This window comes from Esox lucius, chromosome 17 (assembly GCF_011004845.1).
Source record: "Esox lucius isolate fEsoLuc1 chromosome 17, fEsoLuc1.pri, whole genome shotgun sequence".
In the NCBI taxonomy this organism is placed as follows: domain Eukaryota; kingdom Metazoa; phylum Chordata; class Actinopteri; order Esociformes; family Esocidae; genus Esox; species Esox lucius.
The window spans coordinates 8,263,230-8,271,143 of NC_047585.1; positions in this window are offsets into that span (position 1 = coordinate 8,263,230).

The following is a 7,914-nucleotide window of genomic DNA, read 5'->3' on the forward strand; positions in this document are numbered from 1 at the left end:
TCATTGTCACTTATCAGGCCTACCACAGTGGTGTCGTCTGCAAACTTGGCGATGGTTTTTGAATGGTGTACAGGAACGCAGTCGTGGGTGAAGAGAGAGTACAAGAGAGGGCTCAGCACACAGCCTTGTCACACACTTAGAAACCGTCCTTTTACCCTACTTGACCGCGTACAAAAACCCTGCATGATGAAATTTGATTATTAGGTCCATAAGACCATCTTCCAGTCTTCAGCCTAATGTTCTTACTTTGCCATCTTTGCAATGACTTGATTACTGCCAACCAACCTATCAAACCTGCAGCTCAAAATCTTCCAGACTAAAATCTTCCAGACCTCTTCCTGCCAGAGTTTCTTTTGATGGCACAGGAAACTGCATTCACTGACACCTTGGCTTTCTTTGCAATTTCTCTAAAATAAATTTTTACCTACACTTTTATGGGTTATGTCTGTCTTATCTAGTTAATAACCTTTTTCTCACCATTATGATAGCAATATACTACCGTCTTAGCAAAACTGTCCAAATAATACTTACGAGGGTGTAGTAACACAGTCTGTTCCAACACAGTTTTTGTTCACCCATTTCATGTTCCCTGAAAAAATGCCTTTACATAACTCTGAAATGTAGATTACATACACTCACCTAAAGGGTTATTAGGAACACCTGGTGTGTGATGGCCAGGCCAACTGCGCAGACAAATCAGATGAATTGGACTGCGGTGAGCCGACCCGGGAAACACTTAGCTCTTCTCCGGGGGGTTTATGCGAGGCTTGGTTATGGCTCGGCATCTTGACCAGAGCAAGGGATTACTTTATATATACACTCACCTAAAGGATTATTAGGAACACCATACTAATACTGTGTTTGACCCCCTTTCGCCTTCAGAACTGCCTTAATTCTATGTGGCATTGATTCAACAAGGTGCTGAAAGCATTCTTTAGAAATGTTGGCCCATATTGATAGGATAGCATCTTGCAGTTGATGGAGATTTGTGGGATGCACATCCAGGGCACGAAGCTCCCGTTCCACCACATCCCAAAGATGCTCTATTGGGTTGAGATCTGGTGACTGTGGGGGCCATTTCAGTACAGTGAACTCATTGTCATGTTCAAGAAACCAATTTGAAATGATTCGAGCTTTGTGACATGGTGCATTATCCTGCTGGAAGTAGCCATCAGAGGATGGGTACATGGTGGTCATAAAGGGATGGACATGGTCAGAAACAATGCTCAGGTAGGCCGTGGCATTTAAACGATGCCCAATTGGCACTAAGGGGTCTAAAGTGTGCCAAGAAAACATCCCCCACACCATTACACCACCAGCCTGCACATGATGGATCCATGTTCTCATTCTGTTTACGCCAAATTCTGACTCTACCATCTGAATGTCTCAACAGAAATCGAGACTCATCAGACCAGGCAATATTCTTCCAGTCTTCAACTGTCCAATTTTGGTGAGCTTGTGCAAATTGTAGCCTCTTTTCCTATTTGTAGTGGAGATGAGTGGTACCCGGTGGGGTCTTCTGCTGTTGTAGCCCATCCACCTCAAGGTTGTGCGTGTTGTGGCTTCACAAATGCTTTGCTGCATACCTTGGTTGTAACAAGTAGTTATTTCAGTCAAAGTTGCTCTTCTGTCAGCTTGAATCAGTCGGCCCATTCTCCTCTGACCTCTAGCATCAACAAGGCATTTTCGCCCACAGGACTGCCGCATACTGGATGTTTTTCCCTTTTCACACCATTCTTTGTAAACCCTAGAAATGGTTGTGCATGAAAATCCCAGTAACTGAGCAGATTGTGAAATACTCAAACCGGCCCGGTCTGGGACCAACAACCATGCCACGCTCAAAATTGCTTTTATCTGTACACTGGTAGTGTACAGAGCATGACTTGAGACCTTTCTTTTGCAGACCTAAATAAGAGAAGAAATTCCTTGATAACAGTGTCAAACGGTCCTAAGCCACGCCTCGGCTGTGGCTCACAGAAGCAGCAAACGTAGGCTACTCAACAATTGCAAATATTGATAGCAGGAACCACATTATATTAACACTCGGTTGTGCCGTTTCAAAGAAACATTTGTCACTCAAATAGTGGCAGAATAAATTCAAACACACAACTATTCACATTGTTTCACGACCGCAGACAGTCTATACTGTCAGAGAGAGACAAGTTGTAATAATAATAATACATTACATTTTTTAGGTGCCTTTCTAAGCACTCAAGGTCACCATACCAGACACAAATCACAATAAAGACAAAAATAAAGAACAATTCTGAAAGCAGAATGAATCGTGACGATGAACATTGCTTTAAGTAGATGAAAAGTGATCATGTTGGATATGCCAGTGTGAAAAGATGTTTTCAGACAGGTTTTGAAAATGGAAAGTGAGTTGTTGTTACGGATGTCTGGTGGAAGAGAATTCCAGAGGCGAGGGGCAGAGCGGCTGAAGGCTCTAAACCCCATAGTGGTCAAACGGGCAGGAGGTACAGTGAGGTAAATAGAAGAAGAAGACCTGAGAGTACGGGTTGGTATGCTGATATGAATGACGTCAGTGAGGTACAGAGGAGCAAGGTTGTGAATGGTCTTGAAGGTGAGGAGCAGAATCTTAAAATTAGTGCAGTATTTTACTGGGATCCAATGTAACTGCTGAAGAACAGGGGTGATGTGATTAATAGAAGATGTTCTGGTGATGATACGAGCGGCAGAGTTCTGAACCAGTTGAAGTTTTTCTATAAGTTTGAGAGGAAGACTGAAGAGAAGAGAGTTACAGTAATCAATAAGGGATGTAAGCAGGGTGGGAACGAGAATGACTGTACTAGTGGGTGTGAGAGACGGACGGAGACGACTGATGTTAAGTAAATGGAAGTTTACAGACAGGGTGACATTATTAATATGTTAGCTGTCGAGGATGAAGCCCAGACTCTTAACCTGAGGGGAGGGAGAAACTGAGGAGTTATCAATGGAAAGCGAAAAACTGTCATTTTTGTCAGAGTGGATTTGGTACCAATGAGGAGAACATCAGTTTTGATATGACCAAGAGGAAGTAGATAGATAATAAACAGAAGGGGCCCCAAGACAGACCCCTGGGGAACACCGGTAATGACAGGAGATGGATGTGATTCAAAAGTTGAATGAATTGAGTGCGGCCAGAGAGATAGAATTTCGACCAGTCCAAAGGTGTGTTGGTTATACCAATAGAGACTAGTCTGTCAAGGAGGATGTTATGATAGATGGTGTCAAAGGCCGCACTCAAATCAAGGAGGATGAGAGTGGTTAATTGTCCAGAGTCACCTGCAATGAGAAGATCATTAGTGATTTTTACCAGTGCTGTTTCAGTGCTATGGCAGGGGCGGAAGCCAGATTGGAATTCTTCATAGATGTTATTGTCAGACAAGTGTGCATGAACCTGAGATGCAACAGTTTTTTCTAGGATTTTAGGTTAGAAAAGACATGTTAGAAATAGGACAGAGGTTATTGAAATTGTTGGGGTCGGCACCAGGTTTCTTAAGTATAGGAGTTATTAGAATGTAGTCCTTATACATTTCTTTGTGCATAATGACTCCAGGTTTCTTGTAAAGGCGTTCCAAGCGACAATCTTTTACTTTGATCTGGCGTAGTTCAGATGTAAACCATGGACGCGTTCAGTCAGTGGCTGGCCACAGCTCCCCAGCTGTGTGCTTGCCCGCTCTCTCTGTTTTACTCAGAGTGGCGTTGGCAATATGCGCTGCCGGGCTGGTTAGACAAGACGCTGAAGAAGGGGTACGCGCTGCAGTTCCACTGCCAGCCTCCCCCATTCACACGGGTCGTAGAGACCGTAATGGTGTCTCCTTTGGAGGTTGCTGCCCTACAGGAAGAGATTGCGGACCTTCTGGAAAAGGAGGCGGTGTCCCTAGTCCCGTTGGGGCAGTGTCCTGTCATTCCTGCAGCGTCTGTTTGAGCAGCAAAGATCCCCTGGCACGCTCAAGGTATACGCATGTGCGATCTCAGCGTGTCATGAAGGGTTCAATGGAGTGTCTGTATTTAGTAATTCCTTGGTGAAACTTTTTATGGCCAGGTCACGGTGGCCCGGCAGACGTTGCCTCAGTGGGATTTAGCTTTGGTTCTGGGGGCACTGTGTGACGTGCTGTTCAAACCGATTGATCAGATACAGTTGAGGATGCTGTCCCTTAAAACGGCGCTGTTGTTGGCTCTGACCTCTGCTAAGAATTCCCGTCTCAGTTCCAAGGTGTTACGCTGCTATATTATTGTGCTGGGGGGGTATGAGGAATGTACTTTCTAACTTTTCTCAGTCTCCTCCAGTTTAACATTTTAGGAGGAGATGAGGTCCTGTTCCACACTTGCGGAGTACCTGGTTTGGGGGGACCGTTACTGTCCCTGTCCTTGTCCATCTGGTCATACTTCTGACCTAGTCTAAAATCAAATAGACTCTGGATTTAGCCCAGATACATTTCTAAATTAAGGCCGGGTGTCTCTGTAAAGCACTTTGTGACAACCGCTGTGCTAAAAAGGGCTTTATAAATACATTTGATTGATTGATTGCTAAGACAGCCTGGCTGTCTCGCCATCAACCGTGATGGTAGTAGGGCTGTGTTGCTCCCTAATCCGGCCTTTCTGTCCAAGGTGATCAAGGCGTTGTTTCGTTGTGGGTGTTTAATCCTCTTCCCCATGCAGGAGTGAGGGAGGGGAGGTTGCATCATTTGTGTCCGGTGCGAGCTTTGGCACAGTATGTGCAGCGCACAGTTGCGTGGCAGACCGCGCCCCAGCTCTTTGTGTGTCACTGTGTCCCCAAGGTGGGCCAGCCGTTATGGAAACAGCGTCTGTCTGACTGGTTGTGTGAGACGATTGATCTGGCCTACAAGTGACGTGGCACTCCTATGCCGACGGGGTTTGGGGCCCACTCCATGCGTGGGGTGGCGGCCTCGGCCGCTCTGTTTAGAGGCGTGGGGGTGGAGGTATTTTACTTGAGTGACATGGCTGGGGGCACGTTGGCTCACTCTGTGCTCAGTGTGGCTGAGTCTGGGGTGTGAGTTGGGTCTGTTGAGCTACTGGGACGGTGCATTTGACATGGGTCCATCCGTTGCTCCGGTGTGCCTGTGTGGTTTTGTTTGTGACGCTCGCATTGGGTGTGCTTGAGCATCTACTTGTGCGCTGAGTCCGGGTATTGGCGTGTTCTCTGGGCTGGCCCTGGACGCTCCGATTCAGTCAAGGCTGATTGAGGAGGTACCGGTTGGGTTGGTGCCGTGTGTACATTTGTTTGGGGCTGTGTGTCAGTGCGCAAATGTTTGTGCTTGGTGTGAGTGGGATGGAAGCGGCTCTGTGTCGTGGTTATTCCACGCCTCTGCCATCCTGTTTGGCACTTATCTCATTGGTGAGGTAGGAGACCGGCAGGGAGTACATCTTGGCTCACTCGCTTTGCCCTAAACCAATAGGAGCGAAGCCCCTATGGGTAAAGCTTCACGATATAGAACGATGGTTACTTTCGTAACTCCAGTTCTATGAGTGGAGCGTTGCCCATAGGGTTCATACCCTGACCAGTCACTGACTGCCTTTCTCATGAAGAAAGGTATGTCGGGAGACAGAATGGGGTATGACCACCTCTTTTATAGCCATGGGGCAGATGGCCATGAGAGGTGTGATTTGCATATTAAAATTTTCAGTGCCTGCCTATTGGCAGAGGGGTAAACCAATAGGAGCGAAGCCCCTATGGGTGACGCTCCACTCATAGAACTGGATTTATGAAAGTAAACATCGTATTGTAATACGTGGGACAATTGTGATTGATTGATTCTACTGTCATTCCAAAATGCTGCTCTTATTGAACTTGTCAATGACCCCAGGCTTTGAATTGAAATCCAACTATTCAAACCTCAGCGCCTAGCCAATGAGCCACAGCTAGATAATGTCTACCAAGATACTAACAAAGAAATATTCTGATTGGATATTTTCTTCTCTTGAATATTAACCATCCTTTTTCCAACACGAACTGACCGGCCTAGCCAGTCTCCAGACCTGAACCCAATAGAAAATCTTTGGTGGGAGCTGAAAGTCTGTATTGCCCAGCGACAGCCCCGAAACCTGAAGGATCTGGAGAAGGTCTGTATGGAGGAGTGGGCCAAAATCCCTGCTGCAGTGTGTGCAAACCTGGTCAAGAACTACAGGAAACATATGATCTTTGTACTTGCAAACAAAGGTTTCTGTACTTAAAAATCATACAATGTGATTTTCTGGATTTTTGTTTTAGATTCCGTCTCTCACAGTCGGAGTGTACCTATGATAAAAATTACAGACCTCTAAATGTTTTGTAAGTAGGAAAACCTGCAAAATCGTCAGTGTATCAAATACTTGTTCTCCCCACTGTATAACATAGGTCAATCAGAATGTTTAGAGAAGTGAATGCCCTTAGGCATGTATTTTTGATTCCAGGTTTGGCATTACTTAGTATATACAGTGAGGGGAAAAATGTATTTGATCCCCTGCTGATTTTTTATGTTTGCCCAATGACAAAGAATTGATCAGTCCATCATTTTAATGGTAGGTTTATTTGAACAGTGAGAGACAGAATAACAACAAAAGAATCCAGAAAAACGCATGTAAAACATTTTATAAATTGATTTGCATTTTAATGAGTGATATCTGATCCCATCTCAATCAGAAAGATTTCTGGCTCCCAGGTGTCTTTTATTCAGGTAACGTTCGGAGATTAGGAGCACACTCTTAAAGGGAGTGCTCCTAATCTGAGTGTGACCTGTATAACAGACACCTATCCACAGAAGCAATCAATCAATCAGATTCCAAACTCTCCACCAAGGCCAAAACCAAAGAGTTGTCCAAGGATGTCAGGGACGATTGGGAAGATTGTAGACCTACACAAGGCTGGAATGGGCAACAAGACTTCTCTCTCCTGCAAGGGACTGTCTGCTAACACCTGCCTCATCAAGGCCCTCATCTAATGGACTACCTGGTGGAAGGCCAAAAGTGTGAATGTGTGAATGTCTTCCTTGCGTTTTCTTTACCTCCTCTAAGAACATCTCCATGTCCTCCTCTTTAATCTTCTTGCTTGCTCAGTCATGTCTCCTACTTATTTTATTTTCCCTCTACAACCCTTTTTCTCCACCTGTCTCTTTCCCTTTGTAGTTCTTCCACATTTCTGTCAGGCCGATTATTTATCCTGTCCCTTCTCTTTCTCTGATACTCTGATGTTTCTGTCCCTCTTCACCTATAATGAGAGGTTATGTTTAACCATTTGTCCCTGGAACCTTTTGAAGTAAACAGCCTTCTTAGTCTTTGATAACTTAACTTATAACTTATTTGAAAATAAAGTACTAATTACAAACATATTATTCAATTATTAAAGAGAACTGAGTGTTATGTCACCTCTGTCAGCATAGATGTCAACTCCATAAGATGGAATATCTGACGTCTTACAGAATTGATAAAATATTAAATGTTTTCCTTTCACAGCATAGTCGAGTGAGTTGACATTTTATTTTTCAAAGTTGCTCAGAATGCTCTTAATGCTAATCAAAATATAAATGTTGTAACACTTGTCGTGGTGTAGTGTTGGTTAGGAACCAGGCGCAGGCAGTAATCTCGTTTGTGGGTTTAATACTCAACAAACAAACCAAACACGAACAGAAAACAATACTAATGACTGAATGAAATAAAAGTGCGCAACATGCGTCTTAGCAATAAACATTCAAACAGTACATTAAACAACACTCACCGATTAACTAACAAACAGCAACAATGACAGCGACAGCAACAATGATCCACAATGTGGGGAGCAGAGGGGAAACATATATACACATACAAACGAGCTAGATTGGGACCTGGTGTGGAAGATGGGAAACATGTGACAGTCCGGGATGTGTTCGTGAGAATATGGGAACTTGTGGAAATATGGCACGGTGGCGCTGCTGC